Genomic DNA, 23,933 nt, shown 5'->3' with positions numbered 1-23,933 from the left:
TTGAATGTTAATTAAAATGCACTGCGAAACTTCATAAAGAGACTGTTATATTTCCTCCCCAATTGCTCTTAATATTGCAAAAATGTCAATTTCCTCATGGTTGAAAGTGACAAGTTCAACTTTGCTAGGATCTAGAAAATCGGACAAATCAATTACCGAAACTACTCAATCAAATTTAGCAATTTGTCGTCAGTGACCTGTCATATCCAATGGGGGTTGAATGTCTAACAAAACGGGGACTTTGAGAAAATTCTGCTAAATAATTAGCACAATACGGAGACACTGAGAATAGAGAACAACCAATCGCCTCCCCAAATCCTATTCTTCCAAGTTGGCTGGTAATATTTGGTTTAACATGCTATTAACACATCCAAAGTTGTTAATAGCGTAATTATAGCTCTGAGAAAGGAGTCGTTCCTTGTGCAATGGTTACATGAATCCTTGTACTATGTTGGTCACTGTTCCACCAGTTATGCTTGTCCATATTCACCTACCGATTGTAATCGCAACCACGTAGTATTGTATATAATAGATGTTTAAGTTTACAGTATACATGTCAGATATTAAAATAAAAATAATAAACTAGTAATAATTAACAATAATTGTGAGAAATGAGACTGCAGAAGTGAATATCATTTTCAGTATCTTAATGGTTTATAGATGCCGTAATCCGCATCAAATTGTATTATGGTATTTATGTGGAAATGAAATATACTACGAATATATAGGTGTATAATTTAGTCACTGTATACTAGTATATTGCTATCAGGATGAAGATAAAACACCTGAAGACTATTTTGGTAACGGGTAATCGCGTGTTTATAGAAGTACCTGAAGACTAGACTTTTGCATAATTTGTGTGCTTAAAATATATTCTTTTTATACATTTTATTGTCCTTCTGTTTAATGATCTTTGAGTGTAACAGCTTGTGTTCGATCAATGGGTTGTTTTCGTACAAATAGGTTTTTTTCATTTTTTACAATAAAATCACAAACAAATGACTAACTACAAGTCTTTATTAATTATTTAAACATAAGGGAAATGTATCATAAGAACACATTCCTTGTCAAGAACATAAGAAATTAAATTAATTAAATTAAACGATTATATATATATACATTATTAGCGTATCTGTAAAAAAACTTGTTTCACAAAAATAGTCATGTTCATTGTGGTTTGTTTATGCCCATTATCTGTGTGGAGACCTATATTGGCATAGAATGTATAAATATCCTTGATGAAAGTTTAATTAATCATTATTCCGCATATGATTAATTTCATGGACTGTTACTTAACAACTAAGCATTTTTGACAAATGTATTATTTAATAATTATTGGCCAAAATTTCATTATGAATTGTAATTTCGTTTGCATTGACAAAAACATATGTAGGTTCATGTTTGTTTTCAAAGTTTCTTTAAATGTTTTAGTATACGACAAATATAAAGATCACAACTATTTATGCATATTTTATGTAACAGTTATAACTGCCATATAAACATTTTGACATCAACACATCTGATACCTTTAGACTGCAAATATAGGTTTGAAAACTATCTTATAATTAAATCAGGCAAGTATGGAAACTTTTTTCGTGTGTATCACTTTCGTTGTAACCATATCATAAAAAACACGGCTATCTTATGTTATACGCTAGCACGGTTTATCATCACATCATACATCCAATATCAAATAGGCTAGGCTTTCGATTACTTGTAAATTCCAAATCTATGTCGATCTGGTTCACACAAATGTATTTACATATATTGTATATCCGTCATATTGAAGCAATACATTTACTGCATACGTATTGATTTACGTTAGGTTGCTATGACTACAATTGTTACCTAATGTCCACGTGAACCCCGGGAAGTATTTTACTTGACACCGTGAAGTCTTTGCCCCCGATATATTATTGTAATTATTATGAAATTTGCGAAGAACATATGTTGCTATTATAATACGCCTAATTACATGAAAACCATGCTTAGGATATGAGACTTCTTCGTGTTCAAAAGAATACATACACGGACTTATCAGGAACAAGTCTCTGTTAATCATAAAATCGGATCCACTTTTTATCATCGTACAGAAAACAAATGTATTTTGTAATCTGGCAAAATCTAGAGAGTTATGCTTTTAAAATAATTTTCTAATGTTTTCCCGAAATATAATTACCTTTTCCCTCAGAGGGATTAACTTCTCATTTACAACTTAAATGCATATCCGGCTTCCTAATAACGCAGAGGTTTCTAATTTCGGTTGGCGGGCGATCTTATATCCGCAAAGTGTACAAATGTGTGGGTCACTTGATACTCTGGCAATTACGACTCGCTGTTACCTACAGGAGTGGAAGACACTTGAGGAAGGGGGATTATTCCATATCATGAGGATCGGGGGAAAGTCAAAACCATCCGTCAAGTTGAAAGTGTATGTTTTGCAAATGTTGAGACTGCCCCGAGTTCCCACGAAAGCAGTTAAGGAAAAGCATGACTACAAGCTTTACTCTCAATTGCTCAGATTCCTCGTCTAGGGTTTTTTCTTTCCCTCCGGGTGAGATTTCCGTGTCTGGAGCTGAGGATATTGTGGTCTTGTGTATGTTTCCACTTGTTTTGTAAACAGACCTACAGAGTCACTTGGTATTGTTTATCGTTTACTCAGCTGAATACGGTGTAGGCGCGCACAAGTGAATTACTCAACCGAAAATACCAAAATCGTTCAAGAGTGGGGCTTTTTATACGATTAGGCGATCAGTAAATATACTGCGAGGGATAATGGAACGGTCCTTTGAGGTACTTGCTGTAGTCCTGGAGGATACAATATACAACAATTACGTCGGGAAGTAGTTAGCATAATAATGTACCATATACTGTGTCTAGTGTACATATTAACACAGTCTTCAGCAATTGTTGATATACCCGCGCATAACTTAATGCTGATCGTTCATCATGAACAATACATTAGCCTCATGAAAAAAGCTTTTAGATCATTCCTTCCGTTGTTATTTATCAGGCAGTGATGAATTGTTCTGCAACTGAGCTGTTGAATGCCCAGCGCTGGATATACGCTTCGGTACCCTGGAAGGCGAAGTTTGGTAATTTCTGTGTAATGCCCAACTCATTATACAACAGGGCCATACCAGCCTTAGAACCCACCATCAGCAAGCTTATTTTGGTAACAATTTTCCATTCGACTGAATTCAATGAAATATGCGCAATGTAATTTTCGGTATAATTATGATTCTTTTAAAAGTGTCATTCTAAAAATCTCTTCAGGAAATGTGACGATATTAGCGACTTCCTTAACTTTGTATTAAAAGTTATTTCTTTGGATTGCATTGTAAAGAGAATTAATGCAATATGAAAAGATTCCAAAACCCCTATTAAGGCACAATGTGACATGTTTGTAAAAGTTACCAAATAATGGTGAAAACAAGTTGGGACAAATGTGAATGCGCAATTAAACACGTAGAAATGTCAAGTTTTTAACTAATGTGACTGAGAGGGTGTCATTTTCATGTCAAACTGTTGAAAAAGAACATTGAAATATTTTGTTTCTTTTCAATGGTCGAATTCAGGCGGTAAATATCATCTTAAAATTATATCTAATTGTTTAATTATACACAACTTCAATGAAATTCTTATCTAAGCGTTTTAGATCAAAAGTACTCAAGAAGAACAGGGACAAAGAGTTGTTTAATGTTAAATACATTTCATGCGGGTTTTGAGTGTTTGTTACAATTAGGATACTATGATCAGCTCTGTTACAGGCAAAATGTTATTTTGAATGGTAAATTATAAAGAGTACATGTATGACAATTCACCTTTCCAGGTTTTCCCCACAGTTATAGAAACATGAAATGTTCAAACTATTTTTCAAAAATTTATCAACGCGTTATTCTAAAAGTGCAGTATGTGGTAAAAGGCATGAAAGAGTTAATTATGACAAATTAAAATTAGGTTTCTGTCCTGTAAACGTCAGAATTTTAACCCAACTATCAATGTTAAGGAGAATAATACTAATAACCCAAAAGTACGAAGAAGTATGTATTGCTGGCATACCCATTCTCCAATACTGTAAGAAAATAATTTTGATAATGATTTCATATATGTACCTTATACATCGGTATATTCATCTTCCACGAAGAAGAAAATGTCGGAGGGAATGTGTTGCAATTTTACAATTATTTTCATATTGTTCTTTTACTCTTTTAATTTAATACCTTTTATAATTCATATCTGTTTGTCACAAGCACCTCGCAAGCGACCATGGCAGGTACTCCGACGAGAGTACATGTGAAGTCGGGCATGACATGTAATTTAATAAATTGTTGTATTTACACAAAATGTGATCAATTTCTTTTTTCTTTCAGAAATATATGACTGCGATGCTGCGGTAAAGTAGCCAACAGCAGCTCTAACCAAGCTTTGGGGATTTACGGTTGGGCTACAATTTCGTCTCGAGGGACGAATCATGGATAATACGATTAAATATTCATGGAGTTTATCAGAATCTTTTATCTGTTTGTGCATAATCCCGCGAAGTTCCATCCGCAGGCATTGTTGTTATAGTCCCTAGCGCAGCCATGTTGCCGTAAGTCACCACTGTATCCGCTTTGACGTAATCTGTGACTTGTTACGACATCTACCCAAATATTGTTACGACATCTCCCTGAAAGTGGTTCCTGACCGGTTTTCCTCATTGCATGTTTAGTCACAGTTTACACGATGTCCTTGTTGACCTGTCGTCCATTAGCTGGTACTTACTGACCACCCAAGGTGGGCACTGGCGATCAGCGAATCATTTCTGATGGAAATCTATATTGATCTTATTAGCTTTCGATATATAATTCTTACTGTCAGAGGCCACGTCTAGATAAGCATTATTCTAATCTATAGACGATTCTGAGATTTAGGCCAATACAATAATAATCAGAATCGCTTGTCATTGTAAAATAATGTAAGACAGAAAACAATTAACTACGAATAGGTTCCAGATAACTAAAATGAAACCCCGTTACTCTGGACAGTGCCGGTCCTGGGGAAATGTTAAAATTAACAAATATATTGACTAACGATTCATTGTAACGTGCTTTTGTGTATAGAAAGATGTTCCAAGCAGTAGTTATCCTGAATATGCGGGGTCCGGAATAACGGGGGGTTACTGTACAAGTAAGGGTCTTTATGGCCTTTCGTTGGGTTCCATAGACTAAGTTATTTTCCAACAGACAGACCGCAGAACTGACGTTTTGTATAACAAGATTTGACTGGATAGATTCACGTGAATGTCAGTATCACCTTGTGTCTGTGTCATAAAATTAGATTTACAACAGTGTTTTCAATTTGTGAGCCAACAGTAACGCACGGTTCTGTTTAAGTTGTATATATTTAATCGCCCACAGTGTACTGCGATTACCTTGGCTTTGTCATACACTACAAAAACCTGTATGTTAACGCATTATTTTAAATAAATTTAACCAAGAACGAAAGTCCATATAACCTGATGGTGAAACGAATCTCATTCAAAACACAACTAATCCGGGAGAATAGGCGAAGCTTCTTGCTCGAGTGAGAGAAACAGCTGTACTATGACAGTACAGAGAAAGACAGTTGATTATTAACAAAGGAAAAACACACAACCGTCAACACGACTAAGAAGGCGTCACTAATTGATAATTGATCGCCATGAGACATGAGACAAAACTCTCCACAATAGCGGTTTGTATTGGGACCGAATCTCAATATACTCATCAATATTGCATTGTCACAAGGTGATTTGGTACATTCAGCTTTATTCATCATTATTATACTTTAGCTTATGTCGTATGTTTCATCAACTTGAATGGTTTGTATGTCACGGTCAAATGTTAAAATAACGAAAACATAATATTGCATTGAATGGCAATGCCATGTTATATCCCCTATGGACAAAATAATTGCAAAACATAATAAGTTTGATAATATCAATAATTCTATCGTAGATACATTTTTGGGGACAACAACTTCATTTTTTATACTGTAATAGCGGCGTTTCGGTATAGATCCTTAAACCGTTGTCAAGGAAGACAGTGTTGCTTGGCAAAGGTATAAGGATCTATACAGAAACGTCGCTAATACAGAATAACGAAGTTGTTATCCATAAAAATGTGTCTGCTTTTTCATCTTTCAACTTCTAAGAAATGGCTGTAACAAAATTTATTATCTATATCATTCAAAACATGTCGGTGAGTGAGTAACATTTGTTCCAGCAATGTTTCAGCTACATAGCGAGAAAATAATAGATTGGGAATCCTCAATTTTTCACGAGCAACCTTTTGTTGTTCAAGAGTATTCATGTCAAGCCTTGAAATATGCCAACATTGTCACACGCCTCATTGTACAGAGGCTTAAAAATATGCTTACAGAAACATTGCGTTGTTGTATTTTTTTCTAAAAAAACGCATCCAAAGATGCCCATTTTTTTTATCATCAAATGACACTCATCCTCAAACACTGGAGCAACACCCGGAAAGATGTCTACACAGGAAAGACTATCGGTAACACAAGAAGAGATTTTCTAAACAGTGCAATTTGTTTGGGTACATTCTGCAAGTTGGCGATAGCGATGTATTGATGTGCTGTTTATGGAATTAAGAAAATGAAGAGTGACGGAATTCTGACAATCTGTGAGTGTTGGAAGTGCTTGTTGTGCATAGATAGCAACAGAGAATGCTGACAAGGGGTAAGGGTCGCTCCTTTCTACGTCGGCTTGTTGTTGTTACAGCCCTCCGGCAACTTGAGTGAGGTCTCTAAATAACACATAGGTCAGGGAAAATATACCACGGAACATCAGGCGACCACCCTGAGATGGAGCTTTGTGCTCAGATACCTTTACCATAAACATAGGTGTCTCCCGCCATGCTTAAGCCAGGGCCACTCTTGACTGTCAAAGATAGGCTGTTTGGGGCTAGAACCACAGCCGAAGCTGAGGGTTTTAAGCTTACACCCTCTCGGGCAAAACTGAATAAATGTCATCGGTTTGGAGGAGGTCTTAAGTGGGTGGTTATGATTCATATCGGCGTCCTATAGTAAGTTTAGTTCCTCTTATGTGTAAGAGCATGGTTTATCGGGTTTTTGGTGAATGGGGGTTATGTGTGTTGGGACGGGTTGTCATTAGTCACAAGCCTGTTCTGGTGTCAAAGGTGGAGGACTTGTGGTAGATTATGCCATGTTGATGTGGACGATGTAATCAGATGGGTACTTTATTAGCTCTTGATGCGCCGGAAGGAGAGGAGATCGGGGGGTCGGAGTTGGTAGCAGATGTCGGAACGTCCCCCCACAAAGAAAACTTGAGATTGGCGAAGCACCCCGTGCTGGTGGGGAAAAGAAATGTATCTAACCCGCATGCGGCCAAGACTTGAAATGAATCTCGGACAAAATGCACAACATGTGAGCGTTATTTGCCGAATTAATTACTCCCCAATTGGCTTCCGAGTCAGACAAAAATACCTCACTGCGTGAATTGTCGCTTCCTATCCTTCAACAAACCTAGCAAAATAGATTCACTTTCAGGGGGCTGTTTGCCTCATAGGTTACTTTAGATTTAACTCGGAGCCAAATTGATGAGCGGTGTTTGTTTTAAGACTGAAATACATTTGAGACGGGAGTCCCAATAAGCGTAATTGAATTCTCTCTTTGGGGAAATCTGCTACGCGGGTTCAAATGAACGGAGCCTTAGCTCCGCCCTAACAATTAGGCCCGAAATCCGAGCCCAGCTCCGAGTTTTCGATAAAACCCTTATCCGACCACACTGCGGGCACCAAGCCGGGCGATTTGGTGTGTAAACAGACCTCGCATCGGGAGCTCATTTTGCTTCCCTTCCGCTTAGAGCCTGTCAAAAATTCGTCAAAAATGTACACGGCTTCAGTATCATTTTCTCCGTAGGGGTCGGTACGAGCCCTCTCTCTTCTCAACGGAGATAGTCTGCGCATGTCAATAATCATTTCAAAGGTTGATCGCCAGAGGGTAGCACGGGTCTCGCTGAATTGAAACTTCGGCAATACTCGAAGGTGCCACTGATTCAGAAGTGTACGCCGTATCCCCGCCACATGCTACACTGCACAATGGCTCCTTGTTCCCCCACAATCCCCCAGGATGTCATCCCCTGTGACTTTGACGTCAAAAAACGTCGGTCATTAACGTCAAATATTTGACAATTGTCAGCCCGGGTCTCCAAGTGAGGTGGTGTTATGTATCTCCCGACTAAGGTCTTACAATGTAAAAAGTCTGGCGCATCTTTTCAATCTGTATCTTCTATGCTTGCATATTTCTCATGACAGTTTGGTGGGGTTTCGACGTTCGCAAAAAGGTCCCCGCACCCTGCATATGTAGGTGATATTAGCGATTCGCTCCCCGCCAACGTTCAAGTAATGGGATTTGACAGGGTAAGAAACTGTTCTGTTGTGACGATGAGAACTCTAACGTATTTAACTGCACCTGTTTCAAAATGTCTCGGTTACAGATATGCAAATTAGACTTTAGTCCCACGTTTGGCAAAGTGTCAGTTGCAAGGCAAGAAAATAATTCTGTAATATGACTTGAAATTTCACGCATCAAACAATTATCTGAAAAGTGCCCGTTGGCAATGTTCGGATCAGATGGAAAGATTACGAATTTTTTGACAAGTGACAAATTAAAAAGACATCAACATTTGTCACTTGACTACCGCCGTGCACAAATTGCCAGTATGAAATACACGACGTCAGTCCTTCGTAAGCGACTAAAACAAATCGTTTCCGATACACAAAACTTCACGTCTTTCAGAAATACATGCCAGATGAAGATATCGAGATGGATTTAAATTCTCCACAATGTATACTGCAGAGAGTATATTATCTTAATTCCACTTGAATATACTTGTATCTATCTTATCTCGGTCACGTCGCGAGGGGAACCGGCAAATATGTTTGGTACTGTTTCTTGGTTTGGTAAACTATATTATTAAAGATTTGTTCAGTTAAAGGTGTAAAATATATAAGTATAATTATGTCGAAACACCTGGTGTCTTTGAAAAAAGAAAGTGATGTTTGATATTTGGTGTTTTTCCTGATATTGACACCCTTAAACATAACGATGGCCAAGACGCATGTACACACTAGTGTAGGCGGTGGTTGTTTTTGCTGATGCACAGTCATATGACGTGTCGATAAACTGCCGGGCAAAAGAAAGCATACACTAGAAAATTGAATTTTACCAAACAGTTACAGTAACATTATCAAAACGTTACTAGGCTGAAGACAGTCGCCGAAAGATTTAACAAATATAAGGTCCAAAATTCAACTATGATACCCGAAATAACCCTTACTTTTTCTTTCATCGTATGACATCGACTGCCAAATATTTCATATGGTTCTAGAACTTAATACACGTCATCTGAATGCCATTAATCTTACTACCTCGGTTCTCAAGTGCCCATGTAAAAATATTTTGTTTGTTGTTTGACGTCGTACTCAGTATTTCAGTTTTATGACGGAGGCGTAATAGTCGAGCCTAGACCAGACAAACCAGTTATTGATATAATAATCTAATAATCTTCATACGATGACGCGCTAGCAACCAAATTAGCGAGTTCTTGGGGGCTTCTTCCAACCCTGACTAAGTAGGGCAATGAAGTTAATACTTATATAGATTATGCAACAACAAATTACGATTGCTGCTGAATATATTAAACATTCTGTTGTTATTTATTTATTTATTTACTTATATAACTAATAACGAATATATCGTCCTTTGTATGTGACCCTGGATAATAGTGTAAGCTATTTTCTACGTATGAACGTTATATGATACGAGTTGAAATTTAGTATACTCTAATAGTTCCGTACCATCGTAAACATGAATAAATTTGAAAAAAATGTTTCTTTGTCTGTTTCGAAAGTCTTTGAAAGTTATTTAGAAGTGTGCACGATATCAGCTACATCACAAAGTGATCTGAAGCTCAAAGTTACCGAACTTATTCTTACTCTTTCGTATGATGAACAAGAACAAAACTTTAAAAAATAATCCCCAGCTACAGATACAATGTACCTTTAATATCATTACCACCCTCCCAGCTAATATTTCCTTTTATTTTTAAAATGGTGATTTTAAAATTCCTGAAGTTGAGAGCACGTACCAACATCATCCTAATTACAACACCATAACGTATCTGTTCAGATCAAACACATTATGAACATGAGAAATGAAGCCGTTACACCCACATACCCACAAAATCAAACGTAGACCATCCCTAACAAGCTAACGATGAGTCCCGCCCCACCTCATTAGTAAACCCTAGGGGTGGGGCGGAGAGCGAGGGGGTGTGGTCAGCCACACAAAGTAATCGATCAGCATCAGAACACACCATGGTCTATCGCAAAGAAGCATGTGTTACCGTGTTATGGTGTATGCCCGCTGAAAACACGCTATTCTTCGACCGTAAACTGTGGGTTCGCTGAAAGCTGTAGTCAATTTGCAACTTTACGTTGTAATGACTTTTTATTGTGCTACGGGTTTAGTGAAAATATATTTGATTTGTAAACCGATGAATGGATTAAACATATGTTACATGAAGGCACTAAGGCTGAAACTGTGCTTTATATATTTCAGTATGTATAATATTATGCTTACAATAATAGAACATTATATGCCTAAGTGGATAAATTGCAAAACCGAATGTAGTTTCATTAAAACAAGAAACGAAAGATTTGTAATTTAATATAATACACAAAAGTGTTGTTTGTATTAGGGCAGTTTCAGTGACCCAGAGTCCTATCAGGAAAATGAGAATTAATTTATTAAAATATACACTTATATTTTGTTTTAATTTTGGTGTCGTCTTAAAAAAACACAATTTCAACATTATGTGAGAGTTAAAACGAAATGAGATAGCATCAATGCATTGGCGTTTATTGTGTGATTATAATAACCACCTACGTGACAATGGATGGACATACGTGTATTCTTATTTTAACTTGCAACATGACCGATGATAAATTTTATGATACTTCCAATTTATAATTCTATTTCATTTTTCATTTTTTCGTCAACGGTTCATTTTAGTTCCAAACATTATCATCAAAGTTGATGAATGTGTTATTAATACTATGTAATATTTCAATGTTACAACAGGTGTATCAATTCATTTTGTTGATGATATTCAAGCATAGTTTGATTGTGAACATATGGTTACAATACATGACATATGTTTACCCGGCATACTGTCAGCAAAGACAAATTAACAACAAAATCCAAACAGTAATGGTTTGGGGAGGGGAGGGGAGGGAGGGGGGAGGGGGGAGGATGAAAAGGCATTTTGTTTATTAAATGCAAATTAGGGATAACAATAACACATTCATCTCACCAGAATGTATGCTATTATATCAAAACATAATAGTTTTGAAACAAACGTCAGGCATCAAACACTTACTTTTTATGCACATTGTGTGAGAGTGCTATCGGTTGGACAAGACATGCGTACCCTTCTCGCGAACACCTGGTGTCATCACTGATTTTCAATGATCCATTCACATACTTTTAACCGCTATTTTGCCTTTGCGAATCTGTTTCGGGGGATAATCGATACTGGTTACTCTCTGGCGTTGACGGTTTTTATGTATATTTGAAATTGGTTATGAAACTTGATATAACAGACCATTGTTAAGAAGGTACGCCTGCTAGTTATTAGTCTTTTAGTTTCTTGATATACGAAAGGGAAAGCGCTACACATCACTCATTTCATATGTAACTTCTTTATAAAACTACCATTTGAAATTGCATAAAATGGAGGGATTTGTTTTTAGAAACATTTTGAGATATTAAAAAAAAAAAAATTTAAATTTGTGTTCAATCGAAGTAATTCAAACTTTCATTTTGTCCACAGAACCAGAAGCAAGAAGTAGCACTTCATCGTGGCATCTCCCAGTTGTATCATGTTGAGAACTGCGCTCGAGCGCAGCGAGGTGAGACCAGTTTACGATCTTCGTGATATGAAAGATTCTATTACGACAAGTCGTCAATGAATCCTTGAACTTGGGTTGGAATTATCGACTAGTATGGATGTGATCACGTCTTTGTCATCAAGGGAACTTGACTTAATACGCGTGAGAATGGAAATGTGTACATCGAATTGCAGTCTAGAGGAGAGGAGAATGTTAAATCACTTCGGTGGAGTGTTTGCATTCAAATATTCTCCTACAAATAGATCAAAGACCATTTGAAATATGCTCAGAGCTGCCTAAGTAGACTCTGACTTTTATGTTTTCCAATCTCTCGGATACATGTGAACGACCATAGTACTTATGCAGAGGTTCAATGCATGACGTTAGCTTGTGTGCTGGGTAGCGTCATCAGCTTGCGTGACAGATGCTAACGTCTTCCTTTAAACACGCTGCTATAGTATTACTCCTACAATAAAGCGACACAACCATTTCTATTTCCATAAAACATTGTCTGATTTGTCCATTGTACCATTCCGACTATGAGATGAGGATGTGTTTATGAATCACTGTCAAATAGTGATGGTACCAGGTGTTCGCGAAAAAAAACTATTGACGTACATGTAGATATGTTTTTCTATGTAAAATTATTTCGTGCGTTTTCACTGGTAAAAAAAACACAAAAAAACATTAATACAATCCATAAGAATGGATGTAAGATGGTGAGATATATATCAAATACATGCATCTTGTTAATGAATGCCTTGAATCCAGACCGCCTCCGTGGTCTTGTGGTAGAGCGTCCGCCCGGAGAGCGGAAGGTCCGGGGTTCGATCCCGGGCCGCGTCATACCAAAAGACGTTAAAAGATGGTACTTGTTGCTACCCTGTCTGGCGCTCGGCATTAAGGGGCTAAAACAAGGACTGGTCGGCTCGGAGTCAGTATACTGTGTCTGAGTGGGGTATTCATGTTAATCTGCGGCGTGGTATCTCAGTGAGCTAGCACTATAAATCGGCATCAGTCCGGACTAGAACAAGCAGCCACACAAACACATACTCGTACATGCACGTCGCTATATAAGTGCAATAATCTTGGACGCGACGTTAAACCCAATTTCACCTCACCTCACCTCACCTTGAATCCAATGTACGTAACCTTTCGTATAATTCACCCTCACTTTACACATTTACTATTGAAATACGTTTCACTTCCCAAATCGTAATTTGATATAGAATCTTTTGAATCCAATGTACCTAACCTTTCCTTTAGTTCCACTCTCACCTCACACATTTACTGCTTAAATAGTTAAATTTCCAACATATGTAACTTGATGTAGAATTCCTTGAATCCGAGATACACCACCTTTCCTATAGTTTTACCCTCATCTCATCTTCCAACGCATGCAACTTGAGAAAGAATACCTTGAGCCTAATATACGTAACCTTCTTTGAATCCAATATACGTAACCTTCATTGAATCCAATACACGTGACCTTGCCTATAATTTCACACTCGCTCACACATTAAATTTCCTGTTTACACCCACGTGCAATATGTCACGTACGGACGATAAAGTATCTCTATTCTTGTAGCAATATTCGATATTGCAGTTTGCAATAAAAGTTATTTTGCTGGATCATATAGTTGGCTTCATTCTTTGGAAACTAAACCACTGAAGAATCGACTTGCATATGCACGTGTGTTCAGTACACGTAGTGTATAATTCACAAACAACCGGAGAATAGACTACAGAAAGAGTTGGTAACGGGTTATAGATTGTGTCTACGTTTACTGCAGTTATTGTTTGCAGATTCTCTTTCTCAAACTATTACTGAAACTAGTTTCTGGCTAGAAACTGAATTGTAATTTAAATATTAGTTATCATGACGCGGTTCCGTCTTCAGTATTAATTTCGCCATGCATGTAAAAGTCAAGTCAATACACCTGTGTACTGCAATGTTTCTCAATCACACACCAAGTCCGGATCCAACAATAGTGGGAGTGATCAAACAGATATCACTCGAGACGAATCCGTGATGACACCAGTATTAAATGATGAAATGTTTCCCAATCACACACCAAGTCCGGATCCTACAATAGTGCGGGGTGATCAAACAGATATCACTCGAGACGCATCCGTAATGACACCAGTATATAAATGATGTTTCAACACTTTTGTAAAGTATTGCGAAATAAAACCAATTTGCAGATCACTAGTTTCGTAGTAATGTCTTTGTAATTCAACCCTGCGGTTTAACTAACGTAGATTTTAGCTATTGCTCTTTTTTCTACCATTGACTTTGGTCAACAATTTGACGAAAAACGTGTGTTGCCACGGCGACGTAGATGATATTCTGTGGAATTAACAAATGTATATTTATTAACACCAAGACTAATAGTGAATCCGTTTATGAACGAAGGTGTAAGTATTTCATTCACTTTGTTAATCCGCACATTCAACGTATGTGTGATTGAGTAACTTTGCGTTAAAAGGGGTAAACTCTTTTCTTGACAATGTTTGTAAATAAATGGCCATCTACGTGGGCACGTAATATTTAAGTGATTCATAAACGTGATCTATTTTGTCGTATATCGGTGGTCTAACTAACCATTTCCACAATTAGACGACAAGTTCCGAGTGGTCCAACTAACCATCTGAACAATTGAACGCCAATGTCCGAGTGGTCTAACTAACCATTTCAACAATTAGACGACAATGTCCGAGTGGTCTAACTAACCATTTCAACAATTAGACGAGAGGGTCCGAGTGGTCTAACTAACCATTTCAACAATTAGACGCCAGAATCCGAGTGGTCTTACTAACCATTTCAACAATTAGACGCTAGTACTAGTCCTGTATGTGGGCTTTTGAAGTAAAAGAGGTCCGTACTAACGAGATTTCCCTGTATATATGTTCAAACAGTACTCGTTCGATAGGTAGGGTTTCTGGATTAACGGGTCCGTACTAACGAGGTGTCCCTGTATATATGTTCAGACTGTACTCGTTCGGTAGGTGGGGTTTCCGGATTAACGGGTTCGTACTAACGAGGTTTTACTGTATAAATGTTCAAGCAATTATCGTCCTGTAGGTGGGGTTTCCGGACTAACACGTTTTCCTTGTATATTTTTTTTTTCGTAATTCGATATACAAAATGAAAAATGTAAAGCTGCCAACATTTCCTTAATCGGCGTTAATATTGTTTTTGTTACATGTAAATCCGACATTTCACATTTAACTGAATAGGCATTTGTGATGTCGTGTTGAGGCGTTCCCACTGTTGACAGTAGTTAGTGCTCAGTAGAGATGTACATATCAGAGAGCGGATGTATATAGCACTTGTAAATGACTCGTGAAGCATATGTCACTATAAGGTCATGTACATTTCATCAATCTGTGTCCTGTGTGAGGCGAGATAGATAGCCGATAGTGGCTGTACTTCAGTGAGTTAATCAATACGTGTAGCCACACGACCGATCTTATCAGAGCTGCTGTCATGTACATACTGTGCAAATGGAACGATCTGTTGTCACGTGTAATGTCTGATAATGCGCGTGTAAAGCATTCAGTGAGTCCGCTCACACTACGGACTCTTGTTAAACCGGTCAAAACAGTTTTATCTAACGGGTCAGTGTTAAAAGTTGTTTACGTATACGCAAACCCTGGATTATGAATAGATAATTTGGTATTGTCCGGAATGTGCGGTTTCTAGACTAGGTGAGGTTAAATAGGGGTTAACGTCGCGTTGGTGGCTGGTGCACATATATAGCGTCATGCAAGCGTGTGTGTGCGGCTGCTTTTACTAGTCCGGTTGGATAGTGCTTGCCGACTGACACACCATGCTGCAGTTTAACATGGTATGTACTGACTACGAAACGACCAGTCCTTTTTCTATCCAACAACGCCTTTTGATAAGACGCAGGCCACCGCCTAGTCTGTTATACAGACCCTGAAACAAATATATCCAATACAGCCCATGCAAGTTTATAATGTTTGGCAAGTCTAGACAACTGCAGTATCAATAGTATCTGAAAATGAAGAAAGTCTTTGGGCTCCTTTTTATTATATTTTATAACTATAATTAAACAACTGAGTTTTTTCTGTAAAACATGTTCATTTCAGAGACTAGATGTGAGTGTAGCCACCGACCTTTCGCTCCCCGGGTAGACGCTCCATCTATAACACGGCAACAAGGGGGAATCCAGCTAAGAAAACTTCCGGAGCATCCACATGCAGTCGGACCCCGTTATCCCGAGATCCTTTAACTCGAATGTACCGATATCTCGAACCTATTCTCCGGTCCTGATCATGACCACCTCACTACATAAATATATATTGACTTGACCGCTTATCCCGAATTTGTGAGAACAATACATAGCTTTATCTCGAACCTTGGACTCGGTCCAAACTTTAACTTTACTACAGAATTTTGTACCTTTATCTCGAAGTTGGCATTTGCCACATAATAGTTTATAGAAGCTCAAATAAACATTTCATGTGAGCAATTCTCCGAGATATATCTAGTACCTGTCCTCCAGACCCGTGAAGATCCGGATTAGAATAGGTCTTCAGCAACCCATACTTGTCCTAGGAGGCCCCTATTCTTGTCGTAAGAGGCGACTAACGGGGTCGGGTGGTCAGGCTCGATGACTTGGTTTGATGCATGTCATTGTATCCCAATTACGTGGATCGATGCTCGTGATATCAGTCACTGGATTGTCTTGTCCAGACTCCAGAATATTTACAGACCGACGTCATATAGTTGGAATATTGCTGAGTGCGGCGTTAAACAACAAACAAACGAACAAACCTGTCCTCCACCAATCATGTGACAACACTATCAACGTAAATTGCATTAAGACCAAACTGTTCAACCAATTATTTACTTACTTTTGAATTTAATTGTAAATTAAGCCGACTGAAGCCTATGGATGTCTGCATGACTCGCTGTCAGTATTAAATCTGCCACATAACGATCACAAAAACATCCCCCAGAATATATAATTCATTGGAATATGAATTCGTAGTTTGGTAGGTTTTAAATTTAATCAAATACTTTTCTGAACGAACTCAACAAAAATACTGGCAAGCATATTTTGTGTGATATCGTCTCGAAAAAATATTTTATACAGCGTGTATTATACAACCGAACTAGATTATCTTGACCATCTTGACCATGGTTGTCCCCGCTTGCTTAAATTTGAGAAAGACCATTTATATCGAATTCAAGATGCCATATATACCGATGTGTCGAACCAATAGGTTTCTCTTGAACCATCGGAAAATCCCCTGTCTCACATACACTGCTGGGTAAAAGAACGAATACATCCCTGTTGATATTGGCTAAAAATGAAACAAACATGAAATGGTTATTCGACGGTGCTGTATTAATACGGGTATCACCGTTGTGTTTTCAGGCTTAAGTTTGACGTGTTTCAAGACTGTTTTCAGCCTAGTAACGTTTTGATAACATTTGTAATTATTTGGTCAAATCCAATTTTCAAGGTCATGTATGCACTTTCTTTTGCCATGCAGTTTCTTACTACCAAGCCATCCACTTGGAAACTATATGGCAGCATTGCCTTTTCTTGTGATTATAATTACAATTTAGTGCGTCAATCGCTGCCTTTAATTTGACATACTTAATACATATAGGAAGAATTGCTGGGCAGGACTCCTATACAGTCCCCAGTCAAATTGTCAGGATTAACAAAGGATAATTTCACCGTCCGGATTAGAGACGTTTATTGAATGTGACATCAGTTGCGTTGTTTCTGCTTCGTCTTTTTATCATCTTTATCAGCGAATTGTATTAATTTAGTATAAGCTTTACTTTTAAAATCCAAATCTTATGTGTATATCTTTCAGCCTACTGTTCGTTTTATTATTCTTTATTCAAACAATAGCGTGAGTTGATATATCTCGACGCAAACGTATAATGCGCAAATGCTCGAGACAAACGGATAATTATCTCTCCTTGCATTACGCTGAATGCTTGGTCGCGTGTGTGCTGTAGGCAACGAGAACGCGTAAACTTCCGTATCGCTTCAAAAACCAGATCCACAGTACTCCGTGTTAATACTATTACCCTCGTTCAATGAACTGAAAGAAACTGCTAAACTGGTTATACAAATTATTTCTTCTGCGCAAAATCTTCAATTTATGTACGGTTGGCTTGCAAAGCATGCTTTAAATAATGTAATTAGGAAGAATGGTCGCATTATGTTTAATGAGCCTTGATAATTATGTCTCATAACAATATTGTAAACAATCCTTTATTAAGTATATCAAATGATAGCTCTTTATGCCCCTCCAAGTATTTGCATACACCAAAACCAAGTGCGCGTCCTTTGCTTGCCACAAACCTTTTTTCACAAATGTGTTTTGAAATTATTTGTCATTGGGCTCTTATAATGACGAGTGTACGTTAGAGTCGTAAGACTCGGGTAATTCCCGTCGACACTGGGGATCTGTCTAGACCGATCAAGAGGAACAAATTGTGCTTTTAAATACAACAATTTAAACACGACAAAAACCAACACAAATATGCGCTGAACGCCACTTTTCAATTGGTATCTTGTGATTACGAACGTATTGGGAATGATTTCCAAATAGTAGTAATTTTGGCCAGTTGATGTGGTTCGTTTACGCTCTTTTGTCTCTTATTTCTTAGAGTGACTATTAAATTCGTCAATATTCCTAATCAGTAGTATAGAATTTTATATAATGATATGATATAATTAGGTCTGGCACGCTTGTAAGCGTCACTGGAGTCACAACTCTTTATCAAACCGCTCATTAAGAGGGCGATTGGTGCGATGGACCAAAACCGCGGCGAAACCTCCCCAAGACAAGACCCGTGTCCATCAGCGGGCAATGTCCATGCTGTCTCTCCTCCAATAAGATCTCAAGATCCAGTGCCCAAATGAAAGGCCATTTTAGCAAAATTATTGTGGATTATTGGCTCATCGTAAGCAGTGATGAACGTCTGAATAAAGCTTTATGTTGGCTAAATTGAAAGCGTCAACTACCGCCTCAACAATTATCCTGCGTCGTAGAAATTGATCGTAAATGGTGAAAAGTTGACCGATAGCGAGCGCTCATCGTTATGGCGATTGTATGTCCTGATCATGTAATGGAGTCCACATATTCGTACAAGTAGCTTTAGAATGAAGCATATTTTCGAGGAAATTAGATTTTAGGTTAGAAGTCAATTACTAAGGTGACGGTCGTCAGAAGCGAAAACCCAGGGGAGTTTTTCAACCAGGGGCTTCCTTTGTTGCTATCTCCCTATTACGCATCTAGTCAAATCACGTACAATCGCTGCCCAATAAACTCTCCCGACCTCCTATATTTGGACACGATAATGAGTTAGAGAGTTTGCTTGTATGTATCAAAGTGTCACGCTGTGTATATAATATTGAAATTCCGCGGGTTAACATTATTTTCCCTTACATTGGTACACACGTGAAACAGTTTAAAGAAGTAGCATTTAATATGTAGCTGTAGGAGTTTTAATAATCACTTTTACCAAATCCGCGTTAAATCTTTATTCCCATGAATTTGAATGATCGAATTAACTCTTTTTGTGTTTCTTAAATCCGACATGTTAAACGTATATCAAATCATACGACCTTCAGTGATGTTTAAGTTAGACACCAAATGAATATATTTAATTTTTTTATATCAATAATATACCAATGTATATACCAATGTATTCTTGGACTTTGCAAGCGTAAGGGATTCCTCTTATGCAGCAGCAAATCTGAAAGATCAGTCTACCCATGTAAAACGGGCATATGAAATATCTTCCAGAAACTGGCCTGTATCATAAGTTGTGAAAAGGTGTTTACTATTGTCTAGATGGATTGGTTCTGTATGTTGTTGTTGTTTACGGGGGGGGGGGGGGGGGGGGGGCGTTCTGTCATATATCTATTTTGTCTCTGTAGAAGCTGTCTGTCATGTTTGATGCTTTTCATCTCTATTTTCTCTTTTACATCCAATGGAATCTGTTTTGGCACATAACCAAGACTGATTATTCTGTGGCTATGGCGTTTTAAATTTACCGCATCTGGGGCGATGTTTTTGACGATGGACTAAATTATGCCGACATATTTCTTAAGAGTTTCTATTTATTTGTAAGCAGCGGAATCTCTGCTTTTTTAAACACAGCAGAAGTAATTAAAGGTTAACATGTCGTTTTTAGTAAACGCGCGATCGTGTCACCGGATTGTCTGGTCCAGACTCGACTGTACACAGGTCGCCGTCGTAGGACAGAAGTTTGTGGGTGTGGCGTTACAACCAGACACTTCCTTTTTTAATTCAAATTGTGTGAGGACGGAGGCTACAGGTAGTGCAGGACATGGCTACCCGGTTCGCGAACACCTGGTGTTCATTCATAGCATGTTCATTATTATTTTGCATTTTAAGGCCAATGGAATATGTTCGGCAGATAATGGAGACTATTTAATCTCTGACGTGGACGTTTTATATGTCGTGTATGGTTAATTTGTCCTCGTCGCTATATTATGGCTGAAATATTGCCCATGCGAAGTTAAATATTATCCCACTCACTGTTGTTCTTTAATTCTATTCCAGGTAAGTTGAAGTGTTTCGCCATCAATTATTTTCATATTATTTGCTGGTGTGTGTAATGTGATTTTAGTCTTTAATCTTTAAATAGCAATATCATGGTAAATTCAAAGTTTGTATTTTTCCCAAATTGTTTTTTTTTTATGTGGCATTGTCGGTTTGAAATCTGAAACACATTGTGTAGCTACTCGTTATGACAAAGTTTCAGCTTTCTTGAACTTGTGTTATCGTAATGATTCTGAGGATGTTTCACAATTTCCTTTTCTTAAATTGTAAAAGTAAAACCTCAAAATGTGTTTAGCGGTATGAACAAGCCGTGTTACGGTAACGTACGTCCCCCTGAAGTCTCAGGCGTTTCCTTTCATCAGTTCAAGATTAGAAATCCAAAGTTAAACGGACGGCATACCATTTCTCACTTAAAACAATATTCTTATACCAAAAAAATAGAAAAGAATATTTTCTAACATTTCATGATAATCGAGAAATCACATACATCGATGATTTCCATAGCGTAATCCTTCAAATGTACTGCGAAAGTTGTACATAAAAGTTATCGGAAATGATAGACAAATAACTGTAACATCAGTTCACAAACTGTGCGTGCCCTCTGTTTTTCCTAGTCAGGGTAATTGGTATGACACATGTGCCGTGGAAGCCCTAACAAAGCTTAATTTGACAGTGTCAGTCAGTACTGCATCATTGACGTCGACCCATAAAACCATCGTCAACGGCGATAATGGCCGACACTCGTCACGTGACAAAGTGTTAATTTGGCATTAAAATATAAAATCAAACACCTCGTTTTACGTGACCCAATCAAAGGGTTACCGTCGAGATGTCGCCTTCGACTGAAATCTTTACTGGTAGAGTTGATGGATTATCGAGGAGTTTAATCTTTCACCTGAGCACGCTACAGATGTCAAATGTTCAAGCTCCTAACCTTAGACTCCAATGTCATACCGTTTTTTACCTAATCAGATTTGATACATTTTTGAAGAAGGAAGGGCCAGGGTTCAAACCATGGACAGAAATACCTATCAATGATTGATAGGGCAACGTGTAATGAAAATGAATGATTAACATTTGAACAAGGGGCCGTCCTCCCAAGATAGAAACTTGTTCATTAATTGATTGTTGAGTATCTTCCGATAGTACGTCCTCGTGTCTGAAACCACGAAACGAGCTGGTTTAAATTTTAATATACCTCAGCGATTACCCTCATACCGTGGCCCCAGGGGTCGGGCAAAGCGAAGCTCCCTGATCAGTTGATTACGTGAATGCGTGTTATGATTTGTGTTCCTGGATTGAGATTTTCCATGGCTTGTAGAATCAGGAGCTCACTAATGTTTTTAATTAGATTAATCATTCGGTCAGGGTTCGCAGATGGTTAATCAAACGAGGTCGCCCCAACTATTGTTTCGTGTCTTTGTGAAGGCAGACATGCAATTGGTGAGGACTGACCCCATGAATGAGAGTCGATGCAGTGCGCGGAGGTCAATGGAAACTTGCTGCAGTCATTGGTAGTACAATGGAAACTAAAATAGGATGATAGCTGCAGTGACAACCTGCTTTAGTCAGTTGTAAAACAACGGCACTTGGGTAACTATTTTGCAACGAATAAGAGTATAGAGACAAAGCGTTTTGAAAACTTGCTACAATGATAGAAAAATGAATCGCGGTAAGGTATGATGAAAGTGCGCGTGGGACGCTGAAAATGTGCTGCAGTGATTGGTAAGACAACGTCACCCGGTAGGTATTTGGTGGTGAGCGGAGTAGCGACATTGTGTCTGTGTCAATGACGACCCGCTGTATAGATTGGGGGGAAAAATGTGATGTGATGAATGAGGGTTACTGTTGCGACAGTGGCGGAGGTCACTAAATCGTGATGCAGTGATGTTTAGTGATGAATGATGGCTACTGTTGCGACAGTGGCGGAAGTCACTAAACCGTGCTGCAGTGATGTTCAGTGATGAATGAGGGTTACTGCTGCGACAGTGGCGGAGGTCACTAAACCGTGCTGCAGTGATGTTTAGTGATGAATGAGGGCTACTGTTGCGACAGTGGCGGAGGCTACTAAACCGTGCTGCAGTGATGTTTAGTGATGAATGAGGGTGACTGTTGCGACAGTGGCGGAGGTCACTAAACTGTGATACAGTGATGTTTAGTGATGAGTGAGGGTTACTTTTGCGACAGTGGCAGAGGTCACTAAACCGTGATACAGTGATGTTTAGTGATGAATGAGAGTTACTGTTGCGATAGTGGCGGAGGTCACTAAACCGTGATACAGTGATGTTCAGTGATGAATGAGGGTGACTGCTGCGACAGTGGCGGAGGTCACTAAACCGTGCTGCAGTGATGTTTAGTGATGAATGAGGGTTACTGTTGCGACAGTGGCGGAGGCTACTAAAACGTGCTGCAGTGATGTTGAGTGATGAATGAGGGTGACTGCTGCGACAGTTGCGGAGGTCACTAAACCGTGCTGTAGTGATGTTTAGTGATGAGTGAGGGTTACTGTTTCGGCAACTGACAACTTGCAAAAGTGTTTGGTAACAGAACGTACCCGAGTAACTGTTGTGATGAAGATGTAGACACAATGCGTTTTGGCAACTGAAAACTAACTACAATGATTGGTAAATATGACACGTCGACGGAAGAGAGTAATGGATCCAGAATATCTGCCGAAACAGATTCCATTAGGCGTAAAGGGCAAAATGATGATAATTATACGGACAAAACAACGTTGCTCTGGTGCATGCTGCATTATGAAAGAAAGGTCATTCACATTTGCTACAACGATTTATAAAAGAAAGTTCCCAGGTAACTGTCTTATTATGAATGAGAGTAGCGAAAGTGTGTGTCGGTCATTCACACTTGCTACAGGGACTGGTGAAAGAAAGCGCACGGTAACTATTTTGTTATGAATGAGACTAACGACAGTGCGCGATTGTCGTTCAAACCTGCTACAGCGATTAGTTAAAGACCGTAACCCAGTTACTGTTTGGTGACGGATGAGAAAAGCGACAGTCTATGTAAGTAAATAACTCTTGCGAAAGGGTTTCGTTTATTCTTGACCCAAGATTAACTGTCATGAATCAGATTATCGATACAGTGCATCGCAAATTGTGTCCGATTGATGAACCCTATATGCTGAAGTTTGTTAAATTGCTTTCTGCTCAAACTGTATCTACCTTGGTCGCGTCATAATGAAATACGTTCAAAGATGGTAGTTGTTGTTACCCTGCCTGCAACTGGCGCTCGGTATAAAATGGGTAAACCCAGGCTTGGTCGGCTCGGAATCAATATGATGTGTCGGAGTTCAAAACTTAATTGCTATGTGGTATCTCAGTGGACAAGGACTACAAAAACGACGCAAGTCCGGAGACACACCAA

At 38.4% G+C, this 23,933-nt stretch overlaps 1 long non-coding RNA gene across 1 annotated transcript in view; it reads left to right on the top strand.

Annotated features, from left to right (window-relative positions):
* Positions 1-12,808, top strand: part of LOC124111947 — a 45,614-nt gene extending 32,806 nt beyond the window's left edge. The window contains exons 2-3 of the long non-coding RNA XR_007223244.1: positions 4,374-4,594; positions 11,900-12,808. This is a non-coding gene — a long non-coding RNA (uncharacterized LOC124111947). The remainder of the gene's footprint in view (positions 1-4,373; positions 4,595-11,899) is intronic.
* Positions 12,809-23,933: the final 11,125 nt, after the last annotated feature.

This window comes from Haliotis rufescens, unplaced genomic scaffold (genome assembly GCF_023055435.1).
Source record: "Haliotis rufescens isolate VD_foot unplaced genomic scaffold, xgHalRufe1.0.p SCAF_3, whole genome shotgun sequence".
NCBI classification, from domain to species: domain Eukaryota; kingdom Metazoa; phylum Mollusca; class Gastropoda; order Lepetellida; family Haliotidae; genus Haliotis; species Haliotis rufescens.
This window is presented reverse-complemented; position numbering and strand designations above follow the sequence as displayed.